Source organism: Anabrus simplex, chromosome X (genome assembly GCF_040414725.1).
Source record: "Anabrus simplex isolate iqAnaSimp1 chromosome X, ASM4041472v1, whole genome shotgun sequence".
Lineage (NCBI taxonomy): Eukaryota > Metazoa > Arthropoda > Insecta > Orthoptera > Tettigoniidae > Anabrus > Anabrus simplex.
Genome location: NC_090279.1, coordinates 162,441,935 through 162,469,123, shown reverse-complemented (window position 1 = coordinate 162,469,123; position 27,189 = coordinate 162,441,935). Strand labels below are relative to the sequence as shown.

Below are 27,189 nucleotides of genomic sequence, written 5' to 3'. Positions count from 1 at the left end.
GTGGTAAAGCTAAGGTCAGTGTTCTCCCTAGGACCTTTTTAATGGGCGCACCGCCCTGCTGTTTTTACAGACCACCCGGCTTAACATAACCGAGGTACGTGCTAGTGACATAATATTAATACATATTTGAGTCACTGAGAGCTCCAAATTAAAATGTAAATACTGTAAAATTGTTTATGTAAATGATAAATCTTCATTATTGTCAGGATAATTGCATCAGTTACATTGGAGTTTAAATGTTTAGCTTGACTGTCACGTAGTCTGTGCAAGCATTGTCTGGAATAGCGTGGAATCGCATGCGAGCTTGTTTCCTCATGATGTCACAAACCCATATGGCACTCCACAGCAACCGAGTGGTAATCCCCAATGTTACATGATCATACCTGCCAACTTTCCCGATTTAGGCGGGAGACTCCCGATTTTCGACAGTTCTTCCTGCCTCCCGATTATTCTATTATTTCTCCCAATTTTAGCTTATTTTTTGGTGAACTTCAAACATTTGTTTTCAAATTCCGTCATTTCAGCATTTTTTTTATGCCATTGGCCGGAAGTCCTTCGCTCATTGGCCGCTTTCAAACTAAATATTGACGTTTTTAAAGCGAGAAATGTGCGCAAATGTTTATTGAATGTTTATGTTTATTGAAACCTGTATATCGCGACGCGTATATTGATTGTCAATCTCTCGTTCTCGCGTGCTATGTTTGTGTTCGTTCACATCAGTCTAGTCGATTCTAGAGACTGGTCGCTAGATATGGAGTCTTGCTTAGTAATTTAGTGACAGAATTTCAATGATAACGAATAGTGACTTTTCTAGAGATTTTGGGAGACAATTCTAATTTGAATTTATCTCAGTATAAATATAAAATAAGAGTTTTGTCTGTACATTGCTCAGAATTTAAAAAGACTGATATTTCCCTACCGATCGTGACCACAGTAACAAGGCGAAATGCACTTTTTAATTTTCCGTAATTTCTGTCTGTACTGTATGGATGTGCGCTCATCACGAGAAAACGGCTAAAGAGAATTTAATGAAAATCAGTATATAATGTCGGGGAATAAGTCGCTATAATGTAGGCCATGAATAATTTTATGCATGTTAAGTGAAATGGTAGTTTAGGGGAGGGCCTAAAATTTAATTCTCAAATATTTGTTATTATTATCAAATATTATCAAATTTCCTATCATTTATGTCTTACAGTTTTTACCGTACCAGCTGTGATAACAGAGATATTCATGAATTTGAATTTTTGAAATCCATATCAGTGTCGAGGTACAAGAATATGGGTGAACAGAATTTTATGTAAAGGCAGGGAATAAGGTACTACAGTCTACGCTATAAATAATTTTATTCACCCTGTTCGAAATGGTAGTTTAGGGGAAGGTGCCAATAATTTAATTTTGAATTAGGTATCTTATTGGTCATATCAAAAAGTACTACATAACAAAAGTTATAGGGAATACAATTTCTGATTATTTATGTCTTATTCAGTTTTACCGTACTGACTATAATAATATTTGTGGTGATGGTGATTAAATTGTGAAGATGATTATAAGAATGAGAAAAAAGTCATGAAGGAACGATCACTTGAATAATAACACAAGAGGAAGTCAGGAAAGAAAGGACAACTCACTTTACCTAATATCACAAAATCGGAAGAAAACAAAATGTGAAGGCCTCCAATATAGAAAGCTCATAAAAATGATCAACAATAGCATTACATTTATCATTGTTTGTTGTGATGTGCTTTGTGTATTCAGCTGCCATTTATCTCCGATAGATGGGATTACTGCTGCGTATCGAGTATAACAGCTTGCTTGAATATTGGCGGGAAATAGCTGGGGAGTTAGATCACTCTCTTCTTTAGCATGCCATTCCTGTGGTTCATAAATTTTCTGATACTACTGGTTCGTAACACACTGGATCATCATAGTATTCCAGCTATTCGATCCCTACTCTGAGGCAGTGATTGGAATGAGCAGTGTGCACACTTAAACAGAATAATTACACAGGAGTGTTCGCGGCTGTCTGTAGCCTGGTCATTCTAGCTCTGGAACTTTGAACTGTTAGGTTGACACTGTAGTGCTTTTCGTTAAAAGTAAGAAAATGTGCTGTTTTTAATTTTATCAAATATTTCATATGACAGCATTGCTTTTAATCGCGACATTCATACTGATGTCATTGTAATAACCTATGTTGACTTCAGTTGGGAAAACTATAAGGACAGTCGTTCTGAGAATTCCGTAGCAAAGCACGGGTACATCAGCTAGTTATTTGATCCAAATAGCATTTCGCTTCACATAATCGCGCGGGCGCTTGATGCAATATATTAATTTATGCATTTGCTAAGTAATGGCACCTAAGTGCATGACTGATTCACACATGTGGAGCATGAGTTCATACTATTTTCGGTAGGCTTATCAGAGACCGATCACCTCACACATACTTCCTGTGAGGGAATAGAGATGTGTAATTGTTAGCCTTGTAGCCTTGTATAGCAACAGTCGGGCTTTGAGACAATAAGTGTTATAAATATATCATAGTACTGTATTGTGCAAGACATGTAAAATAAGCAGTTTTGACCAATTGTATCTCCTGATTTCTCCTGATTTTTCCTGATTTTCATATCAAAATCTCCCGATTTTTGGTTTTGTAAAGTTGGCAGGTATGCATGATTATGAACGAACAGTAGAACACTAGAAGTTCAGAATAATCTTATGTCTTATAATACTGAAATAACTCAATTTTGCCGTTTATGTTTACCTGTCTGATATTACTATTAATGCTGTGAGGCGAATACAATTAAATTTTATCATATTCATTTTCTACTTAGTATTCCCCATCCGGTTACTCATTCATGCCACCCGGCTGACAAAAATTTCTGGGGATAACACTGAAGGTATTTTTAAAAATGTCACTGTCGATACCCTCACTCCTTGTTCATAACTCACATTGTTCTAAAATCTGGTTTACTTTTGCTCATTTTCATACCACCATCTTCCATGCAGCCCAAAAAAGAAAGAAAGAAAATTAAAATGGGTAGTATACTTTATTTTCCCTCCCTCTTTTTAATGAAGCTTGCTGCAGGTTGAATTAAGAAATGTCGTTATGACAGCAATGAACCTTGTGCTGCCTGTCAATAAAATACCATTGTAATTAGTCTAGAATCTCTGTAAAAATTGAGAATTGTTAATCAGTCTACAGTATTATAGGCTTATGGCAAGAAGCATAAGAAAACTGATTTAACAGCACAACAAAAACTGGACATTGCAGAAAAATTTCAGCTGCTAAGCTGGCAGCAAATCATGGAATGGGAGTGCAGTACAACCTGTCCACTGCTTTAAGCAAAACAAAGCAAAGCTGGAGGATTTAGTGCGGAACAGTATGAGTGTTGCTGCACCTTCAGAACATCGTGATTGTCTAGTTATCGACACAAAGGTTGGTTTGCAGCAGCAAGAGCTAAGGTAGCCATTTTTAATTTTGAGTAAATTACTTCATGTCCTTATCTTGTACAGCCAGCAACATTCTGAATTTGTTGGATATAAGATGATCTTGGTCCTTTATGCTTTCTCTCCAGTATGGTCGGCAAGATCCCTCCATTCCTCAGTAACTGTCCTATTAGGCTGTATCTTCTGAATTTATTAACTTAACCATTTTTATGGTGTCTTTTGGTTCATATAGACTTTTACCATTTATTTCATTATACTAAAAATCAGGAATTTAATAGGAGTCTGCCTTTTCCATACGATACTCTTAAACAAAATACTTTGTTTATTACATTTACATTCATCTACTCACACATATTTCAAATAAATCGTGCATTTGCTTTCTAAGTGAAAATAATTCCCTAATAATAATAATAATAATAATAATAATAATCGTATCGCCTCAGCTACTATGTGCAGACATTTGGCTGTCTGCTCGTCAATTTCGACGTTCCATTTTACTCTAGGCCCACTAGATGGCAGACCGAGTAAACCGAAACTCTCTTGGGCGTCTATGGCTGAGATTTAATGAATTTTGTTGGGTAAACACCAGATGTGTCACCAGAGATCTTTTACATGCCAACGTCATGCGACATGGAGCATTGAATGGACTTTTTTCCGCCCTTCAAAAATCCAACTACCTCTGCCGGGTTTGAACCCACTATCTTGGGATCTGGAGGCCGACACTCTACTACTGATCCTTAAAAAACATTAATGACCGTTTAAAATCACACACTGCATTATAATTAAAAACCTAACAATTAAGACTGTTGTTGTGACTTCTTCTTATTCTTCTAATAATAAAAAATGCCTTGGTCCCATTACAGGATTACAAATAAAACTTGAGCTGCTAGATATAAATAGGAACCGTTGTCCAATTTTACATTTTAATTGTTTTTTTGTTTCTTAACTGTCTCTTCCTTATTATTAATGAAGTATATTGTGCATTGTATACAATTCCTCCTTAAAAATAAAACTACATGTATATTAAATCTTGTTAAAAAATTAATTATGCAGTGCAGTTCTATTCAGTGACTTATTCTCCTTGTGTGGGATGAATTTCCACATTCACTCCCAGCTCCCTCTATGGGTATTTAATCATGCAGCCTAGCAATTTTTAGATGCCATCCTGACTCACTAGGTAACATGTAACACACAGATTTAACTTATTATCACTCCTTTACTATGAGAGTAATCCAAAAAAGAATGTCTCCTTATTTTTTTTATAAATACAAAGAACCATTTATTTCTATAGTATTTATATAATTTTAAAGGATGGACATTTATCTATTTTTTTCTATATACAGTAGTCACCATTTTGGTCGATGCATTTTTGTAGACACACTGACGATTTTTGTATGCCCATGACATACCAGCTCACTGTCATGCCATTGAGGAAACGTTAAATCTCATCTGTAACCTCGTTTTTGGTGTTTGAATTTTTGTGGCTTGGGTGGAGATGGATCCCGCCACTCACATGATTGTTGTTTGGTATTTACCGCTTTGCTAATGAAAAGGACAACTTTTTGGATTCGGTTGTCACGGGTAATGAAACCTGGGCGTTCCACTTCACACTTGTCAGCACCTGCTTTCTTGAGAGTAGATATAGCGACATTTTGTCTAAAATCAGATGGCACTTCTCCAGTATCATACATCTTACACAGGAAATGGAATAACCTTGCCATCTTGTTTTCTCTTAAAGCAGTCAGTAATTCTGAGCGTGTGTAATCATTTCGAGGTGCCTTGTTCCTATTTAGGTCTCTCAAAGCTCTGTCTCATTCTGACCTCAAAATTGAGTCTCCCATTTCATCAGCATCAACAGTCAGTTGTTCCAGAACCTTTTTGTCTATGATTTTCCCTTGGTACAATTGTTGAATGTGATCCTGCCATCTTTCTGCTTTATCTTCTTTCCCCTAGAAGTAGTTTTCCATCTGAGCTCTGACCCTCCTGTGGGCGAGGGACACAAATGAAGAATACACCCACGGTATCCCCTGCCTGTCATAAGAGGTGACTAAAAGGGGCCCTAGGGGCTCTCAACTTGAGAGTGTGGGTTGGGGGCCCTTACCTGAGTCCTGGCATTGCTTCCACTTGCATGTGCCAGGCTCCTCACTTTTATCTATCTCTCCGACCTCCTTTGGTCAACTCTTGTTCTTTTCCGACCCCGATGGTATTAGAGCATTCGATGCCTAGGGAGTCTTTCATTTTCACGCCCTTCGTGGCCCTTGCCTTTCTTTGTCCGTTACTTCATCTCTCTCTCTCTCTCTCTCTGGGTGGGGGCGCAGACGAAAAATACACCCACAGTATCCCCGGCCTGTAGTAAGAGGCGACTAAAAGGGCCGACCAAGGGATGATTGAATTAGAACCATAAAACTACTTGTGATTAGTACCGTCACGCTGGGAACATCATGAGTCGCCTTTACTTGCGAGTAGTACCACTATGTTAGGTACACAATAGGTTTGTGATTAGTAGCAATGGAGAATGGGTTCACTGTGAGTTTACAGTACCTGTGATTAGTACCCACTACGTGAGGAACGCCATGGGTTTGCGTTGCCTCTGAGTGGCACCATTATGTAAGAAACACCATAGGTCTCTGTTACTTGTGTGATGTACAATACTTGTGATTAGTACCATAATGTGTGGAACACCGTGAGTCTGCGCTACTTTTGATTAGTACCGCAACATGAGAAATACCATGGTTCTATTTTACTAGCGAAAAGTACCATTATGAGGGGCCATTGACCTGGAGTTTAGACCCCTTTAGCCGGACTGAGTGGCTCAGACAGTTAAGGCGCCGGCCTTCTAACCCCAGCTTGGCAGGTTCGATCCTGGCTCAGTCCGGTGGTATTTGAAGGTGCTCAAATAGACAGCCGCGTGTCAGTAGATTTACTGGCACATAAAAGAACTTCTTCGGGACCAAATTCTGGTACCTCGGCGTCTCCGAAGACCGTAAAAGTAGTTAGTGGGACGTAAAGCAAATAACATTATTATTAGACCCCTTCAGATAACAAGCAACATCGATTCAAGATTGTGTTCTGGAAGCAGTCCCTTGGTCAGTAACACTTTTGTTTTATGATAGTTTCTGAGAAGGTGGGGCATTCCGGGTCAGGTCTACTGATTGTTTCAAGTTCATATTCATTGTTCATCGCCGTCTTTTTTTAATTTTTTGTCTGTGGATCAATTTAAGAACTTTTTAACATTCAGTAACTTATTGTGAGTTGGATCCACTGATTATTTTAAATTCATATTTGTCCATTGTTTTGAATTTTGGTCAGTGGATGTGGCTTTAAACAACAAGCATCATCATCATCATCATCATCATCATCATCATCATCATCATCACCACCACCACCATCTGAGCTCTTAATATTCATACACCTAGTTTTCCTTTCTCCAAAGATTTCCTTGAATTTCCTGTATGCAGCATCATCCTTTCCTATGACCAGCCTTTGACATCTTTGCACATCCCTTTCAGCCACTCTTCCTTAGCTGCTGTACACTTTCTATCTACTGCATTCTTTAAACGCCTGTATTCTTTTCTGTCCTCCTAATTTATTGCCTTCTTTTACTTTTGCCGTTCGTCAGTCAGGTCTAGGATCCCCTAGTTATCCCTTGATTCTTATTTGATCTTTCCTTTCTTCTGAAACTTTCTGATCTCATTCTTCATGACCGCCCATTCTTCATCTATTGTGTTTCCTTCAGCCTTTCCATTTACTCCTCGTGCAACATGTTCCTTGACACAATCCCTCACACTCTTTTCTTCAACTTCAGATGGCATTTCATGACCAACAAGTTGTGGTCAGAACCCACGTCTGCTCCTGGGAAAGTCTTGCTGTATAACATCTGGTTTCTGAATATCTGTTTCATCGTAATGAAGTCTATTTGATATCTTCCAGTGTCTCCAGGTACATCCACATATACAGCCATCATATGTGGGGTTTGAACCAAGTATTAGCCAGGACTAAATTACGATTGGTGTAGAATTCAACCATCTGATTCCCTCTTTCAATCCTTTGTCCCAGTCCAAGTTTTCCTATTGCATTACCTTCTCTTCCTCGGCCTACTGCTGCATTCGAGTCTCCCATCACAATTAGATTCTCGTCACCTTTTACATCATCATCATCATCATTTTCCATTATCCAGCTGTAGCCGGGTAGGGGCAAATATGGTTTCTCTCCACTTTCTTCGGTCTTTCCACCACTCCTCCAACACTGTGTCCCAGTCCAGTTTTCTTTCTCTAATACTGCATTGGATTGTGTCCTTCCATCTCAATCTTGGTCGTCCACGGCCTCTCCTTCCTTGCATTTGCATTTCCATCACTATTTGGCATTCTTTTAACACTCATTCGCTTTATGTGCCCAAACCATCTTAGTTGGTTCTTTTCTATTCTATCATTCATTTTTTCCACTCCAATTTCTTCTTGGATTTTCTCATTCCTTATTTTGTCTTTTCTACTCTTCTGTATCATAGTCCTCAAGAACTTCATTTCGGCTGCCTGGGTTCGACTCTCATCCTTCTTTGTCATAGTCCAAGCTTCTGCTCTGTAAGTTGTTATGGGTACGTAATACATCTTGTTCACAGTTTCCTTTGCTTCCACTGGCACATCTTTGTTCCATAACATGTTTCTTACACTATGATAGAAACAGCTTCCAGCTTGAATCCTCTTGCTAATTTCTGCATCCAGTCAAGCATTCTCCATTAATTCACTCCCCAGGTATTTGAACGTCTCCTCTACTTCCGGGAGCTTGTCTACAAGTCTAATCTGACCTTTGCCTTCTTTCTCCCCTTTAGTCATAATAAGAGTTTAACTCTTTTCTACACTTATTTTCTGTCCACATTGTTCAATCTTCTCATTCACCACATCCAACTGTTCTTGAACATTCATGTCCTCTTCTCCTCAAATCACAATATCATCTGCAAATAATATGTTCAGTTCTCTTCCTCTATATGCTGCTTTTGCTGTTCTCATGATGTCATCCATTACTATTGTAATCAGGATTGGTGATAGAACACTTTTCTGTCTCAGCCCACTAGCGAGTTTGAACCAACTTGTCCTGCCAACATGTGTTTGCACGCAACCACAACATTCCTTGTACATTGCCATGATCATTTTTATTAATCCCTGTCAATTCCTTTTTGCCCCAGACTGTCCCAAACCTTAGTCCTGGGGACACTGTCACCTTTTCAATGTCAATGAATGTCATCACCATATCATTCCCATACTCCCATTGGTTTTCCATTAGTTGTCTTGTAATGACCATTGGTTTTCCATTAGTTGTCTTGTAATGAAAATGGATTTTTATTGTTGCCCTTCCACTTATGAAACCAAACTGATTTTCAACCCTCAACTTTATCCTATTTTGCAGTATCCTCTCCATTATCTTAGCAACATGGGATATCAGAGTAATTCCCCTGTAGTTCTTCAATACTTTCTTATCGCCTTTCTTGAAAATTGAATATTCCTTTTGGCCAATCCTCAAGGACCTCCTTATTCTCCCAGACAATCCTGAGAAATCAATATGTCCACTGCAGCCCTACAGCTCCAGCTGCCTTTATCATCTCTACTGAAATTTCAGCTATTCCGGCAGTTTTCCCATCGTTTATTTTTCTTACTGCCATTTCAGTTTCATTCATTGTAATTTCTTTATCCATTTCTTCATCAATTGCCTTTCCTGGCACCTTTTACATATCATATTAAATCTTCTATTTCTTCATATATTCTTTAAATTTCTTCATCTGGACTAGTAGGCATATAGACCTGTACTAGTGTGGTGGTCATTGGTTTATTGTCTGTCTTGATAACTATAATCCTTTAATGTCGTAGAAATGTTTAGAAACTAATGCGTCATATCTGCAGTATGAAAACATCTAAGCATTTTCTTAAACTCCCTCTGCCGAGCGAGTTGGCTGTGCAGTTAGGGCTGCATAGGTGTGACCTTACATTTGAGAGATGGTAGGTTCAAATTCCACCATCGTCAGCCCTGAAGATGGTTTTTGTAGTTTCCCATGTTCACAACATGCAAATTCTGGGGCTGTACCTTAATTAAGGCTACGGCTATACTTCCTTCCCAGTCCTAGCCTTTTGCCATCCTTCCATGACCAAAAACCTTCAGTGTGTTAGTTAGGCGTTAAACCTCTAGCAAAATAATAATAATAATAATCGCGTACTCTGTGATGTAGGTACATTGTGAAGGCAGTGATGCAATACAGTAGGCCATGGTATGTCCAGTGAAGTTACTTTACCACACATTTTGCAGTGAAATTACTTTATTTTATAGTGTCCAGAGAAGCCCTACTTTCTAAAATGCAAAGCTAGTTTTTGTTGTAGTAGAGATATATTCTATTTTTCAAAATAAATTCTTTTGTTTCTATGTCTTAAAATACTATAGAATGTTGGTGTTAAATTTTTCATTGGATTGTATTATTGAATATCACTGGAGACCTCAAACAACCCTATGTTCATACCTTTCCTCCAGAATGTAACAGATTTAGAATAGTTATTTACACAGCTTGCCCATGCATGAGTGGAAAGATTTAAGCACAAGGTGTTAACAGAGTGATTAAATTATACAAGTACAAAAAGCCTCCATTGAATTATTGGATTTTTCGTTCTTGTTCTGCTCTTCAGTAGCCCTAATAACTATAAATGTACTATATCATAGTGTCTACATTCTGGAAGGTCAGGGAAATATTTTTGGGTGGTTGGTTGGACATGTTGGTATATGATTCAACTTCAGCATATTGTAAAGTGTGTTGAAAATTGTTGAAATTCAGTAATATGGGTAAACAAGCAGTCACTTCTCATGCTAAAGGACCTACTCATATAAAATACATAACAGGTAAGTCTTCCCAGCCAACAGTGTCTTTCTTTGCAAAGAATACCTCTATTCCATCTCCACTTGAAGTGATGCAGGCAAGAGTTAGCACTACATCCACAGCTGCAAAGGAATTAGCAGTGCCAGGAACAAGTCAAGGTAGTTTAAAGACTTGCAGTGTGAATAAAGAGGATATTATATCAGCTGAAGCCATATGGGCTCTCCAGGTTGTCACTGAAAAAATGTTTCTCAACTCTTGTGATGAAACCTCCGCAGCATTCAAAACAATATTCCCAGACAGTAAAATTGCTCAAAACTTTACTGTGGGCAAGACTAATGGATTAGCCCCATATTTTAAAGAAAGTTTGCAAAATTAAAACAGTGCTCTGAGTACGTTGTTTGTTTTGATTAATCCACCGCCGTCTCGATCTTCTTATACTGCCTGTTCTATGCCACTAGTTTAACACAGGAAGACACGACTACCAATATTTCTCCAAGTCGCCGTAAGAGTGCAGCAGTAGACGCACAATCTTCGCTGTCAGTGTGGGTGTAGCACTGTGTTATTGGTGCATGAATGTGTGAAAACCTGAGTTATTTCGTACAATGAGTAAACGTGTGTGGTCACTTCCATTTGTACAAGAGATATTTTGTATAGAATTGTCAAATAAATTAATCATGCTATGCTTATAGATATTTCGAAAGTGATTTTAAGGTGTTGGTACTTGTTTCTTTCCGTTTGTGCAAGGTATATTTTTCGTAGAACTGAAACTTCAGATTCTTTCCCCGAAATATTCAACTGTTGTGTACAATTTTGCCAATCTCAGCAAGGTGGTTCACAGCCAGAAAAGATACGACTCCATGAAATACCGTGTAGAAGGGAATTAAGAGAAAAGCGTCTATCGGCTTTATCTAGGCAAGGACCTAATAAAGGAAGTAATTGGATATCCTCAGATTACTCTCGCATCTGTGCCTTTACGCCTTATTAAAGAAGGTGATGGAGCCTCCGCGGCTCAGGCGGCAGCGAGCTGGCCTCTCACCGCTGGGTTCTGTGGTTCAAATCCCAGTCACTCCATGTGAGATTTGTGCTGGACAAAGCGGAGGCGGGACAGGTTTTTCTCCGGATACTCCAGTTTTCCCTGTCATATTTCATTTCAGCAACACTCTCGAATATCATTTCATTTCGTCTGTCATTCATCAATCATTGTCCCGGAGGTGTGCGACAGGCTTCAGCAGCCGGCACAATTCCTATCCTCGCTGCTAGATGGGGGCTTCATTCATTCCATTCCTAACCCGGTCAAATGACTGGAAACAGGCTGCGGATTTTTTTCAGAAGGTGATTAAAGCCGTGGAGGATAGTGGATTCTTTGTGATAAGAATTGTGACGGTCAATCACAAAACAAACGTCTTAATGTTTAGACATTTTGGACAACCTCAGATATCCAGACGATAATATTCCAATCAAACTAGAAACAGGAAATCAAATCCTAATTTGTGGGTTCTAGGTTCGTGTTGTTGAAGAGAGGATGGAGTGCGACATTTGTATCAGCAACATCTCACTGCCTAGAGCTTCGACACCGCTAAATGGAACTGATTATGCATCAGGACAGAGGAGGAGTTCGATACCCAAAACCTTGTTTTGTTGCTCTGGTGAAACATCTGCAGGAGTTCGTTTAAGCTGCTGTGCCCTATTGTCAAAGTTCTTTAAACGTACGAGCGTAATACGAGGACTTGCGATGTCTTCCCGTTCAGAATACCGGGCGAGTTGGCTGTGCGGTTAGGAGCGCGCAACTGTGAGCTTGCATACTGTTGGCAGCCCTGAAGATGGTTTTCCGTGGTTTCCCATTTTCACACCAGGCAAATGCTGGGGCTGTACTTTAATTAAGGCCACGGCAGCTGCCTTCCCATTACTAGGCCTTTCCTATCCCATCGTCGCCATAAGACCTATCTGTGTCGGTGCGACGTAAAACAAATAGCAAGAAAAAATCCTTTCAGAATGTGTTTTGTTACAGTGTGAGGTCAAAGAACATCAGCAAACTGTTAGTGATATTATCCTAACCAAGTTCATAAGACCTCTATTATTTGATATTGCGTTGGCAAGAACACAGAAAGTACTGTACCACTCCAAACCTTCATCCAGGAAAATCTTTAAATTGTGCATGAAGAGGCCAACTGCGACTTCATACAGGTAATATTGCCGTTATTTAATATTACTGATTTAATTTACGAGCTTAAGTAAACATATGACCATACTGCATAGTGTTTTGTAGGCTGTCGTCATTAGAATAAGTTTAGAACATTGTGCGTCAATGTCTGCCATCTAGCGGAGAAATTTTGTCACAGCGTAGTCGCAAAAAGGTTCGCATAGAGCAGGCAGTATAGGAGGATTGAGACGGCGGTGGATGAATCATTAGACAGATTTGTCCAAAGAAGTCAAATGGACTTATGTGTAAGGTTTAGGGATGTGAATCTTCAAAAGTTGCAATACGGTATTGCAATAGTGTATTTTTAGGCAGGTTGGCTACGGATCAGTTATTAGATGGGTTTATACATGGACTGACCTTACCACTAGGCAATGTTAACCTCAGTTTTATTTTAAAACTTGAAAATCGTTTGCAAGTGCTAAACCCCGAGACCAAATCTTTTCTTGATATGGGCATATGCAGTTTGCATGCAGTGAATTGAGCCATGAAAAGTGGGATCTCCAAAATTGAATGGGGCCATTTTAATTTTTTCAGATCACTGTGCAATCTTTCTAAAGATAGCCCTGCTCGACGTGCTAAATATACAGACATAACAACAAACACCGCATTTCCTTACAAGTTCACTGCAATAACATGGTTGGAAAATGGATGCTATGTTGATCAAGCTCTTAATATATATGATCACATTGACACATCTGTGAAAGAGTACAGTGAAAAAAAAAAAAAACCTTCAATACCTTAGTGCACCCTACGGGTCAGGGTGACCACAGTATTTTTCCCAACTAGTCAGTTACATATCTCAGGGTATTCATGCCTCCAGAAAAATGGTTAATTTTTCTATGTTTTGGTTTAACGTGCGTTCAGAGTGAAAATACTGACACCATATGCGGTCCAGCATTACGTAATTCAACGCTCAGTAGTGGATTTCGCGTGCGCAAACTTCAGTCAACCTTTCGACAAACACATCTGCATAACGAGAACCTTACTCACTAAGTATAACTACAGACTACCATTACAAATGAAAACTCATTCGATTCTATAAAAAAATCAATCAAGAAACACATTTATTAAATTATCAAGACTTGCGAAAGAAATTGTTAATGTCAAATATTGCTCATGATCTTCCAATTGTCAACCTAATAAATAAATATTCTAATTCCTAAATCAAATATTCTAAGTCAGCGCTGGCTTATTCCTAAACTAAGTTTTCATATCTTAACATTCTGGGTCGCGTATTCCTGAAATGAATTGTTGCTTTGTTTCATCTTCCTATTAAAATTTACATCTGGTCATTTAAGCATACAGTATATCATAGTCTTCTGATCACGGTCAAAATTCGGTATATCAGTAAATTATTCCATCACTCACGGTGTTAATTATACACCCTCATCAAAAATACAATCATTACATTGTTCAAATTATCGTGTAAATGAACTGAATATGAATAAAAGTGTTCTGAATACTAATATCAGTGACCTAAGTTACATTGAAAATTATCTGAGTTTGTTGGTGCAGACTACAGTGAAGAAAATGAAATATTGAATGACGCACTAAGCTTCTCGGTCCAATTGCCACTTAAGTATGGCTCCTAGCTATTCTATTCGCTCTAATAATATTTCAGATTAACAAAGCATCGATGATATCCTACGTAATAAATCTCAAATAATTTCCCTACTCTAGCTATATAATTTCTTATGTAACGTATTCCAGTTCAATATGCACGTAGCCAACAAGCATTTTTTTCATATATGGATGTGCAAGTGCCTACATTAAGATATTTCAACACTACATTCCCATACTAGTTACATCCTAGTTTGATCTTCCACGCCATTAACATTCATTCAGAATACGACACAGTCATGCATTCATATACCCATCACCGGTTGTTATAATAGTCAAACCACTTTCACACTTCATTAAAATATGCGTAATTTTATTGTCCATACCTTGCTATAGTTCCTCCCTGGGGCATACTTATATTCCGTAGTCGCTTTACTTGTGCTCCTATATCGCACATTATGTATATATTGTACCAGTAAAAGAGCCCGACTCTCAGATTAAATTTGATAGGGGCATGAAATAGAGATCTCAGGGCAAAAAAACTGGATTAATCGTAGCTAGGGCTCGGTACAGGAGGTAGGGTCCTATCTACAGAAAAACTTTGACTCTGATTGTATAAGAGTTTATTCAAATAAGTCATGAGTTTGCACATCACCTCTAAGTAGAAATGGACTGTCTTCCTCGTATTCCAATAGTATGGCTTGGGTTCTCCAGCTCACCAAGCCAAGCTGGTTGAAGCACGTTCCAGAAGACTCCAGGGATTCCAGGGACTCCAGATACTCCAGACAGAGGCAGCTGGACTGTCTGGATTGACGGCGAGTAGAGATGTCTCGAACTCTGAGGCCCGGGTTGAACCCCGATGATCCAGGCGATGTTGTAGATAGTCATGTACTACCTCAGCCCAATGAGACTGAGAGGATTGATGTTCCCAAGGTCACTAGTAGCACTGAGTCCATGAACACCTTGGATGATGAACTTATAAGCAGAGATCTTGATAATTGTACATCAAGACTTCCAACACTCCTAAAATGATATGAGTGGTATTAACAATTTTAGAGTTCATCACTAGGAAGATCCCCTTCCCTGTATGACTTTTGGCAATGAAAAAAAACACAAGTCCCTTCTTGTGAAATTATAGTTAAACTCAAAGTTCATTACTGGCGAAGGTGCAAGTCTTTGCCTAAACTCGAACGAAAAAACACAAGTCCATTCACTTGGAAGTCTGAATATGTTTAAAGTTAATCACTGGTGAAATTCATAAAGTCTTTGAGTGACCACTGACGAAAACACAAGTCCATTCACATAAATAAATTCACTGACGAAATTTATAAGTCTTTTAAACCAACACTGGCAAATGTACAAGTCTTTGAGTAAATGCAAGTGAAATCCTAACTCTGTTCAAAGCCGTTGGAAAGTTAAAGTTCATCACTAGCAATGTTAATCAATCACTGTCTATTAGAAGAATGAGTTCCTTAACAGTTGCAGATATTCCACGTAAAAAACACAAGTCCATTTTACGAACACTTAGAAAAGTTCCAACTTCGAAGACACGTAAATAATGTTCAGTGAACACTTAGAAGAATTTGGGTCTCGAACCCATGGAAATAATACAAGTCCATTTAGTGAACACTTGTAAATATTCCAAGTTCAATTACGAAGCCTTAGAAAAATTTCTACCACACTCGAAGTCTTATGAATCCACTTTATAAAGCTTGGAAGAATCGTCTTCCCACACTGGTATAATGACAGAGTTCCACGATGATAGTAGCAGCAAGAGTGTCCTCGCTGACTACTCAGCTGAGACTGTGTGAATAGGCTACAGTAGGTCCCCTTTTTATTCAATCCGGGATGTCTACGTCATAATACGGTTTGATTGAATATCTCCCGAATCCCTCGATGGATTTGCTTGAAACTCGAGCATTCGGACGTTTAGGTGATCCCAAACAAGATGACATATCGCTCGACTCGCTAGCACAATTATTATAGAAATTTCCAAATTTTCTCCATTGAACTCACTAGAACAAGTGACGTGGAATCCAGAAAATACCAGTCAAGGCTGGCAACACGTGTTGAGACGAGCGGGCAGCCTAGCTAGCCCCTGTGGCTACGTCACAGCTCACAGTTGTCATACACTTCGCTAGCTGGTCCTCGCTGTTGGTAAACAAACCATCCGCGCTCGGAACATTACACGTGGTAAATAAACGTAACTTATGCTCAAAAAATACTTATGTTCAGGTCGTAACCGGTACAATATATACGTTTTACTTCCTGTTAATCTGCGCAATAATACATTTAAAGTATCATATATACTTCATTATTTCATTACTAACCTTCGTTTCAACCCATATTTAATTCATTTAACATCTATAATTATCGCGTTTAACCTCCAATATTAATTAAACACAATGATACGTATCACTCCAATAGCGCAGAATTCGTTCCTCAAAACGCATTTTGTCATACAATTTAACATATAACCCCAAATTCAGTATTTTTTTTTTTCAATATAATAACACAGCAAAGAATATGGTAATTTAACTTAACCAATTCAAACATGCGTCCCTCGGTGACGTAAACTGGGTTTGACTGGTATTACATCATTCCTGGATCTTTCTAACTAACCGGGATTCTATGAAACATATGTTACACTACGTCACACTTTTAAATCGTATTCTTACTTCCTTGGATAAGATGATATAATAAATACGTTACCAATCTGTCACGAGATATAGTCTTAAATATTTCACACTGCACTTTCTTGTATTCACTGCACACTTAATTATCTCACGTTTAGGCTATTCAGATCTATTGCATATACTGGTAATACTTTACATAAGAAATTATACTACTTAATACTATTACTTAGCTCGGCATTCAATATCTCGGACCTTAGTTGCTCTTCGGTCTGGTCACAGGCCTTGGATTGAGAACTGGGCAGGTTCTCCATCACTGGTATCTCGGGTAGAGTGACCTCCACACGGGTCGGGTGGTTTTAACTGCCAGGATGACATCTCCCTCCAGGTTGGTCTATGCCGATTTAGCAAGCCATTATCTGTTCAGGAACACAGTAGACAATATCCATCGATACTGGAAAATGTGAATTCATCATGGTTCTGCGAAGTATATATATTTTTATAATGATTGCCTCTTTATTTAGGCTATCGTTGCTATTATTTCCACTTAATATAGCTCAATTTCAAGCTCTCGCGACTCAATCAACTTCTTGTTTCCGAACGATTTTGCGTCTAAGTATTTTGACGACCTTTTCGAAATTTCTGGATTTTATTTCTTCTTTACTGTATTTCAACGTTTATCTCTTCGTTTTCTTCAATATTACCGACCTCTGAGCTTAAAATTCACGTTAGATACTGCAAATCTTGCTTATTTTTTTAGAGCGATGTTTAGGAAGTCTTATCCTTACGAGGTCAATTTTTTAAGTCAGTTTTTATAATAATCCGATTGACCCTTCTTTTTTTCTTTTAAACAATTCTATCGATTCTACACCATTGTACACTGCCTTCATAGTGGTAGGTTTAAGTTAGTCATGGCCTTCTGACATATATAAGTATCGATATCCTACTACACATTTCTTTGCCTTGGCTGGCCTCTATCTTCTGTAGGCGCCATTTTGTAATACGTCCAGTAAATGCATCAGGTACACTTAGAGAAGCTGGGAAGAATCCACTACTTAAGGCAACATTAAAAAGATTTAAAAGTCAGAAACCTGATTTGTCTTCAAATTTGGAAACTGTTTTAAATATAGACCTAAACTAATTGGAATCATTATATTCACCTACATTAGAAACACATGTTAATTACTTTCAATCTCAAGAGTGCTTTAAATCCACTTGAAATAGTATTAGATTGCTGTGGTAAAATAATTCTATTTTCATATTTGAATTATTCTGTTAATAAGTTAGTTGTACTTTGTTCCTTGGAAATGATAAGATAAAGGTAAAAAATGTGTTTATATAAAGTGCCCATCAATATAATTGTTTTTCCATAAATAATTGAAAAAAGGAAGGGGAGAGAGAATTAGGCGAGCTATGGGATTGGTAGAGGCTGGAATTTCCTTTTTTGTTCCTTGTAAAACATGCCGTTCGGCTAATTAACTTGTCGCTCGGTTTTCGTGAGTCAGGGAAATTTTTCTTAGTAGGTCAGGGAAAGTCAGGGAAGCTTGAGAGAACATTTCTGGGGACACTACATATATGTTTGTTTCAGTCCCACACCTCTTTGTGTGTTAATTCTCCCTTTAAGAGTAAATTTTCAACTGTTCACAGGAACTGCAGTGCATGTTGCTAAAACCGGAACTCGAAGGAGGTGAGAAACTGAAGTCTTGGTCGAACAGGACCCTCCGGGTGAACTGGAAGAAGATACATTTTGTATCCTTTCATTTTTTTATTGTTATTTTTATGACATAATGTGTATAAATTACCATGTACTATAAGATATAATGTTGGAAGTCGCGACATCAATTCCGAAGCTCCAGCGTGCTAATTATTTGCTCCTAAAGGAACACTGTGATAACTCCGAGATTCTGTTTAATCATATAATCATTTCTATTTTCTCTATAATGTGTACAGTGAATATGATCTTTTCCTTCCTTCTCTTGTTTTTGTTATGGTTGATGTATTGTAAAGTTTTATTAAGTAATGGATATTGGACTAATGTTGAGAATTACTGTTCTGCTTGTCAAAGTATCTTTTAATAGAGGCTGCTAACAACCTATTTAATTTTATATTTATTTAAAAAAGAAATGTCTATTATCATTGTTATTGTTTATAAACAGAGAAAAGAAATTGGCAATTTTGAAAAGTGATTAAAGGTGTTATATGAAAATCCATGGGACCTGATCAATTCCTTTAGTGATTATTATTATCATTAAGAATGATACAGTAGGAAAGTAATAATAAATTGTGTTCTAGTATTGCAGAAAATTTATTACAGGCAACTGGGCCATTTTAAAATGTTTTGAGTGCTTGACCGACAAGAGCCTGCCTGGTTGCCATGACTGTGTGGTAAGCCAGTTCAAGCTTCATTGGTGGAAAAAAAAAATGTTATCATCAGAATGGTGTATATGATAGGAATCACTCGGGAAGTTTCACCATTCAACAGTTTATGTAATGTGCATCATTCATACCTTTGATAAAAGAAGACTAGTTTTGATTTCAACACAGAAATGAAAGTTATAAGTTATAATTAGAATGGTAGTCGGCAGGGTAAGAGTGGTTATTCCTGATCACTACATTGTGTGCCAAAAGTCTGGGTTCATTTCCAAACCTCTCCTCATGGCTCATATAGAGTGAAGGCATACAATGCAATTCATCCATCAGATGAGGATTTTAAGTCTACAGCAGACGCCTTTGTGTTGTTCGACAGGAGTACACTAATACCAAATATAAATGGTCTGTTATTGGACATTATAAATTTGTCAGCTAACTCATTCTTGGTTGCCAGCGTTTCACCCCTGTGTGCTAAGTTGGGCTCATCAGTTGGTACCTCGCACACCCACCAAGACGCATGGCTAGTGCATACCGTTGAGGCCACTTTGTAGGCTACTTGGAGCCACCGGCAGTGCCAATGCACTATAAGAGACTTTGTCTCATTACCAAAAATTGATGCCTCCTTTGCCATGAGATGATATAGATGTTGATTCATAGATGGGAATCAACATCTATATCAGGAGTACACTATGCGCCCTATCCCACCCTCATCATCATCTTCAGTATCATCACACACTAAGCAACACATACCGTGCAGTCGTCACAATGGACGTAGAACACATACACTTGTTTAATAACCGTCGCGTCTAAGGCAAGGAGTAACTAACTCCTTGACCAAAGATGAAGCCCACAAATAACTGAAGATCGCACACCACCCATCAGTACAGCCAACGAACTCGAATCCAGATGCCTGGGCATCAGAACATGCTGACAATAGATGTTTCCTGAAATAGACTGCAGTTACTTTGAAGGAAATGATCCATGGATATTGTCCGAAGATTTGAAATCAACTTTAAGCAATAGTGTGTTCTGATTAGTTAACATCGAATGTTATATACCCTTGGAGACTATTGTTATGTACTAAAATTAGGTTTTGAGCTATTTGGTCGTGTAGTGTACTATGGATACATATCGTGTAGATGTTCATTTCTGAGCTAAAATGACAGGGAATCAAGTCGTCTTTCTTTGTGCTCAGCGTGCCCTACATATGTTTAAAGTTGAAAACTTGATTTATACTGCTTTTGTATGAACTATCATCATAATCATCATCCATTTTCCTAGTCCAGCACCCACCAGGTTGGGATGTTTATGGCACCTTTCCATTTCCTCTATCTGACCACCATTGTTCCTCCTTAACTATGTTCCAATCCAGGTTTTTTCTAATTAAAGTATTCTTGATCATTCTTAACCACCTTAGTCATGGTCTCCGTCTTGCCCTCCCTCCTTCTATTTGGATCTCCATCTTCCACTTCAGCACCCTTCCCTCTTCCATCCTCTTAGCATATCCAGACCATCTATGTTTATCCCTCTCCATTCTGTCGTAAAGCTTTTCCACTCCGATTTCCTGCCCGAGTCATTTCTTACTCTGTCCTTTCTTGTCTTTCCTATCATACTTGTTAAAAATGTCATTTCGCTGACTTGGATTTTTACTGCATGTATGTATAAACCATATAATGATAAAAGTATGAAGTATTGATTTCATTCTGTACCATTTTAAGTTGGCAAGACAATGATAAAATACTCAAAATGACATTGTCTGGAACCCATGCCTTTCTTAGTTACATTCAATAGAAAAATGAGTGCTAACAAACCATTTGCAAGGGAACTGCTTGTGTTGGACCTGACCAATTGCAAAGAAACATTCCGGGATGATCAATTAGGTCATCATACTTAATGCTAATTGTCATTCTACAGTAAAATAATACATTTCTAATGCATTTCTAGTTCTTCTGGAATTAATTCTGCATTGATTTCTCTATTTTTCAAACTTGCTTTATGGAAGTGGTTTGCAGTTGTTTGCTCACAATCCAAGGTTGACATTTTTGGGATTGGGGAAAGGAAAGATTTCCAGTGGCGAAGTGTGGATGCTCGTAGACAAGCGATGGTCAAGGCCATGCCGATCCTGCACTCATTGATAGTCGCAGAGATAAACGTTAGGTCTGTTAACAATAGCAACTACCTGACCATAACTAGGAAGCTACAATAAAAATAGAGAATTCTTGGGAATTATTTGAAGGCTTCAATTCGTGGAACTGTTACAAAAGTAACTTGCGATAAAATCCTGACTTCGAATTATCTGAATTTAAGCTTAAAAATTTTGAATTAAATAAGATTTTTTTGCAATGATTAAGAATATGAATTTCAAGGGGAATAATCATTTATTCGAATTATCCAGTGTCGAAGTAACAAGAATCCACTGTATTAAAACTACAGTAATTTTTTGATATACAGAATTCATATTATTATCATCTTCATTGGCGATAGTTAAGATGGCATATTCGAATTGAAGGTCCGATTTTTCGGCTATAGACTTCCGGGTCCTGATAAGGACCGGTTTCTTTATTACTCTGTGCATTATGACCGAGAGGTCTTTTCAGACAGTTCGATCGCATCTCTTCGCCGTTGCTTTCTTAGCACCACCCGGGGGGACACGTGTAGGGTAATTTAAGGTTTCACCTACGGACGTGAAGCAACGCTCAATGGACTTGATTTGGAACTATAGGCTTCTGTTTGTATACATTGTGTACTTATTTGCATACTTATTTATATAATCTTTCTGTGTACATCATACGATAAATAAATAATAATAATTGGCGATAGTGCACCGCCTGAGCTTTTCCATGTTTACTTTCTCTTTAAATGTTCTGTTTGGTTCTTGTGCCCCAGACCTTTTCATTTGTTCCAATCGTAATTTACTCAATTCGTCTGAAGTCGTTATAGCCCTTCTCTGTGTCATTTCTGCTCAAAATATTTGAGTCTTAAGAAGGGTTTGTGATATCAGAAGCCATCTTCTTTCAGTTTCAACTCATTTAATTTATTTTTAAGACTGTTAGGTTTTTCATTCTGATGAAACTGAAGAACCTAACAATCTTAAAAAAGGTTTTAATTTTATTTTTGTTCTCTGCATCTGCTATCTCGAGTCCAACTGCTTTGAGATCTTGCTGAATTTCATAGAACCATTGTCCTCCTGTCTTCTTTCCAAGATCTTCATCAGTTTTCTGGCACTATGTGAGTGACCATGTGGTTTGTGACACTTGGCTGTCAGCTTGTATTCGGAATATAGTGGGTTCAAACCCCACTGTCGGCAGCCCTGAAGATAGTTTTCCGTGGTTTCCCATTTTCACACCAGGCAAATGCTGAGGCTGTACCTTAATTAAGGCCACAGGTGCTTCCTTTCCGCTCCTAACTCTGTCCTATCCTATCGCCGCCATAAGTCCTATGTGTGTCGGAGCGACGTAAAGCAAATTCTAAAATAATTCCTGGTAGTCGTGCTCTCTTCTTCCTCATTGTACTGGTGATTGGGTCAATCTCTTGATGGACAGTTTCATTGGGAGAGATTCTCCAAACTCCTTTGACCTGGTATTTTTATTTATTTATGCAAGTTCTGATTATTCTTCTTTCAGTTTTGAGAACCTGATAAATTTTTAATTTGGAACAGGTTTTCACAAGTGTAAGTGGCTTCCAGGAGAGTTGCTGTTTTATAATGTTGGATCTTAGTGTCTATTGACAGGCATTTCTTATTATACCTTGACCAGGTTAGAAATTGGGCTTTTTTTCTTCATTTTTTCATTTCATTCTCATTTATTTCATGTCTGATGATTTCTTCAAGATATTTAAATTATAGAATGTTAATTTGTTGATCATTTACTAACACTTTATGCTTAGAGGTCTCACCTGCAGATATATTCTTATACATGCCATGTTAGTAAAAGTTTTCTAGAGTGTGAAATTCTGTTTGTGTTTATCACAATCTCATTTTCTGTAGAAAGTGTTATATGTAACTTAGAAATAGAGCTATTGGTATATTTTTACAGTGCATATGCAAAGTCTTTCTGTCTTCATTGCCAAACTGCTCCAAGCTGTGCAGCCATTTTCTAGAAATTATATCATTACCGTTGATTTCAGGCAAAATGATTCTTCTGATGCCTTCTCTGTTTAACGAAGGTTGGCGGTCATCCTGGCGATTAGACACTTGACATTTGCCACATGAAATAGAGAGCACACATTTTCTTGGTACCATTCTCGCATGTTACACTGTTCAAGACATTCTTCTACTATGTTTGCATGTGCCATCAATTTTCTTTTGCAGAAAAAGTTGCACAACGCTATATTTCTTGCCACGCATGATGTGTCCAAAGGACTCTATCTTGCACTTCTTAATTTTCTGCAGAACTTCTTCACACTCTTCAAAACTTCAGTATTTGTAATCCTTTCCATCCATAAGATACGAAGCATTCGTCGATAGGTCCATATTTCAAATGCCTCTCATCGTTTGCACAAGTTTGAAGCGAGTGCCCATCCTTCCGTACCATAAGCCTGAGCCCAATACCGAGGTGTTTAATGGCCAATAAAATTTTTAATACCATGAAATTTAGGATAACATGTTATTTGATCATAGTCTCCGTGGTTCAGGCGGCAGCACGCCAGCCTCTCACCGCTGGATACCGTGGTTCAAATCCCAGTCACTCCATGTGAGGTTTGTGCTGGAGAAAGCGGAGGCGGGACAGGTCTTTATCCGGGTACTCCGGTTTTCCTTGTCATATTTCATTCCAGCAACACACTCCATTAACATTTCATCTGTCAATCATTTATCATTGCCCCAGAGGAGTGCGACAGGCTTCGGCAGCCAGCACAATTCCTATCCTCGCCGCTAAATGTGGGCTTCATTCATTCCATTTCTGACCTGGTCAAATGACTGGAAACAGGCTGTGAATTTTCATTTCATTTTCATATTATTTGATCATCATCGTCTTCATTTCCCATTTCCAGCTTCCCGGGTGCGGTTGTGAATCAAGGACATCCATCGTTGCGTATCTCTCCACCACTCTTCTCCTTTTTTAAGTACATCTTCTGGTTTTCCTCCCCTCTTCTCTATGTACTGCCACACTGAATCTGTCCACCTCTTTCGGGGTCTTCCTTGTGGTCTCTTTCCTGTTAACTTCTCTGAAAAAGCTCCCATTCTCATCATATGCCCATACCACTTTAGCTTTGTTGTTTCTCTCCTGTCTTGAAGTTTCAAGATTCCTGTATTTTTCCTTATCTCTTCATTTCTAATTCTATCCTTTCTAATTCTTCCCTCAATACCTCTTAGGAATTTCCTCTCCGCTGCCTGTATTCTACTCTCCTCTCGTTTTGTTGTAGTCCACAATCCAGCTGCATAGGTTAGTATAGGTTCATAATAGGTTGAATATAATACTTTCTTACATTTCTTCGATGGCGAACCCATCGTACAAACAGCCTGTAAAATGAGTGCGAGTGAATCGAGGCCTCGGATTTGATCATCTTGCTAGGTTTTATTGAAATCTATCTGACCCAACTCAGGTAATTCCCTTGTTAGTATTCTGTAGACAGAAATACTCAAGAATGCTGCAGTATACAGGATATAACAATAAGATATGGCCAAACTTTGAGGGCACATTCCTCACACATAGAAGAAGAAAACGTTACATGGACATGGTCTGGAACTGCTTCATTTCCTAAAACTCATTTTCTACAACTCTGTGTTGTACATTAATCATGGGAAACACACAGGAACAGAACATACCGCATGAAATACTGGCGGTGAACCTAAGAATTACAACTTAACCCCGTCGCCATGAAACATGTCGGTGCGACGTAAAGCAAAATAGCAAAAAAACCACAACTTAACCAGACGTAATCACGAGACCATACGCAATACTCCAGCACATCCGGGATTCATTGCAGTGGCAGGTTAATGCCTGTATCACTGCGAACGGAGGGCACTTTGAACATTTCATGTGGTATGCTGGTATATTCTGTTCCTTTGTGTTTCCCATGTATAGTTGTAGTAAATGAGTTCTGACATAGAAATAAAACATTTCTGGACCCATTCCATGCAACATATTTTCTTCTGTGTGTGAGGAAAGTGTCCTGAAAGTTGGCCTGTACGTTATTGTTACACCCTGTATGTATGTGTGTGTCTTACTTTACTTCTCTATTTCCTGCTACAGTTTTGGATTGTATTTCAAATTCTGTACCAAGATATATGGTATATTTGGTGAATGTTTTAGTACCAAGGTTAGTTCTTATAAACCAAGTGAGTTGAACATGTGGTTCAGGTCGCATTCGGGAAACAGTGGGTTCGAATACCAACGCCGGCAGCTCTGAAGACTCCTTTCAGTGGTTTCCCATTTTCACACCAGGCAAATGTTGGGGGTGTACCTTAGTTAAGGCCATGACCACTACCTTCCAGCTCCTGTTTCCCAAGCCTCCATTGCCGAGCGACATTAAACAAGTAGCGGGAAAAAAAGTTCTTATAAATTTTCTATCTACTTCATAGAATTCAAGACATTACATTGATTGTATACAAAATCACTGTTTCTTATTATTTTGTAAGATGTTAATTAAGAGTATGTTTTATCTGAACAATTCAGAAAATTGATGATTATTTCTCTATCCAAGTCCTGAAGTATTTTCCTCTCTTTTTACATTGCCTTACCTTGTGAGGGTTTCTAAGATTGGATGTCAGTTACTATCCAGGTCTAAATAAGTGCCCAAGCTTACCATCAGATAACCACTCGTGTTCACTTTTCCTTTCTCCCTCCTCTGTAACAGTGTCCAGGTATGCAGCAACCTTTACAAAGAAAGATTGTACAAAAATAAATTGTGTATGCTATCAGCTGTGATCCCACACCATTCATTGTCTACATCCATCTTCTTCTGCTAGTTGCTTTACGTCACACCAACACAGATAGGTCTTACGGCGACGATGGGACAGGAAAGGCCTAGGAGTTGGAAGGAAGCAGCTGTGGCCTTAATTAAGGTACAGCCCCAGCATTTGCCTGGTGTGAAAATGGGAAACCACAGAAAACCATCTTCAGGGCTGCCGACAGTGGAGCTCGAACCCACGATCTCCCGGATGCAAGCTCACAGCCGCACGCCTCTACGCGCACGGCCAACTCGCCCGGTCCCATCTTCTTCAACATACATAACTCAGCTCTCTTTTTTAAAATCCTTCTTTAGCTTAGTATTTGTGTAGTCATGCCATAAGTTCTGTCCTTGTAGTGGAGCCTGGCCAAACAGTGCTCCTGCCTTGCGTGCCAGGTGCAGAAGAGGCTTGATGTCACAGGGAGAGGAGAAGGACTAGATTAGCAGTCTGGCTGTGCAACAGTAGCATAGTCTCCTTGGCAACCTGTCAGCTGATCTGTTTTTGAGGAGATTTTAAAACTTCGATTGGCTCAAGATTGACTTCAATTTATCAATCAAGACTTTTCTCACTTTTGGCTGAGAATGTTTCCCCATTACTTTCAGCCCAAGTTGATTAATCTGCAGTGGAAAATCTCAACAGTAGTATCCTCAACTACACAAGCTGCTAAAGTAACAAACAAACTGGCTTGCCGGTTAGGGCCGCATAGCTGTGAGCTTGCAGTCATGAGAAGATGGTTTTCCATGGTTTCCCACTCACACACCAGGCAAATGTTAGGGCTGTACCTTACTTAAGGTCATTGCCACCACCTTCGCAATCCTAGCCCTTTCCTTCACTGATGACAGGGTGGTGACCATATTCCTCGTTTAGGAAGTAGGCAGCAGGTTTCTGGAGAGCTCATAGGATGCTCTTAATCATTGTGGTTATACACTTTTCTTTCATGGTGAAAACTTTCTCGTTTATGAAGAGAATTTGGCAGCGACTATCCTTGACGTATTTTCCAGCAGCCTCTCGACTCTTTTACTCTTATCTGATAGTTACTAATCTGATGTTATCCTGTGCTTCTTTGTTACACTCTGAACCAAAGGTGTTCTTTAATGATGTATGTCAACATTTATAGCAGGTTGTTCATTTCCTATGCAAAGATTCTTTGCTTGTGGGTGACAGCTTTGATGGATGTCTTGTTTCATGTGATGAACCACCTCCAGGCCTGCCATTGTTTTGAATGCTGCGGAGGTTTCAT

General features: G+C 38.6%; 1 protein-coding gene across 3 annotated transcripts in view; it reads left to right on the top strand.

Annotated features, from left to right (window-relative positions):
• The window catches only part of LOC136886372 (transcription initiation factor TFIID subunit 3), a 199,143-nt gene extending 179,673 nt beyond the window's left edge, over nucleotides 1-19,470 (top strand). For all 3 annotated transcript variants that reach the window (XM_067159119.2, XM_067159120.2, XM_067159118.2), the window contains one exon: nucleotides 18,338-19,470. The gene's annotated coding sequence lies outside the window, so the exon portion shown is untranslated. The remainder of the gene's footprint in view (nucleotides 1-18,337) is intronic.
• The last annotated feature ends 7,719 nt before the right edge of the window (nucleotides 19,471-27,189 follow it).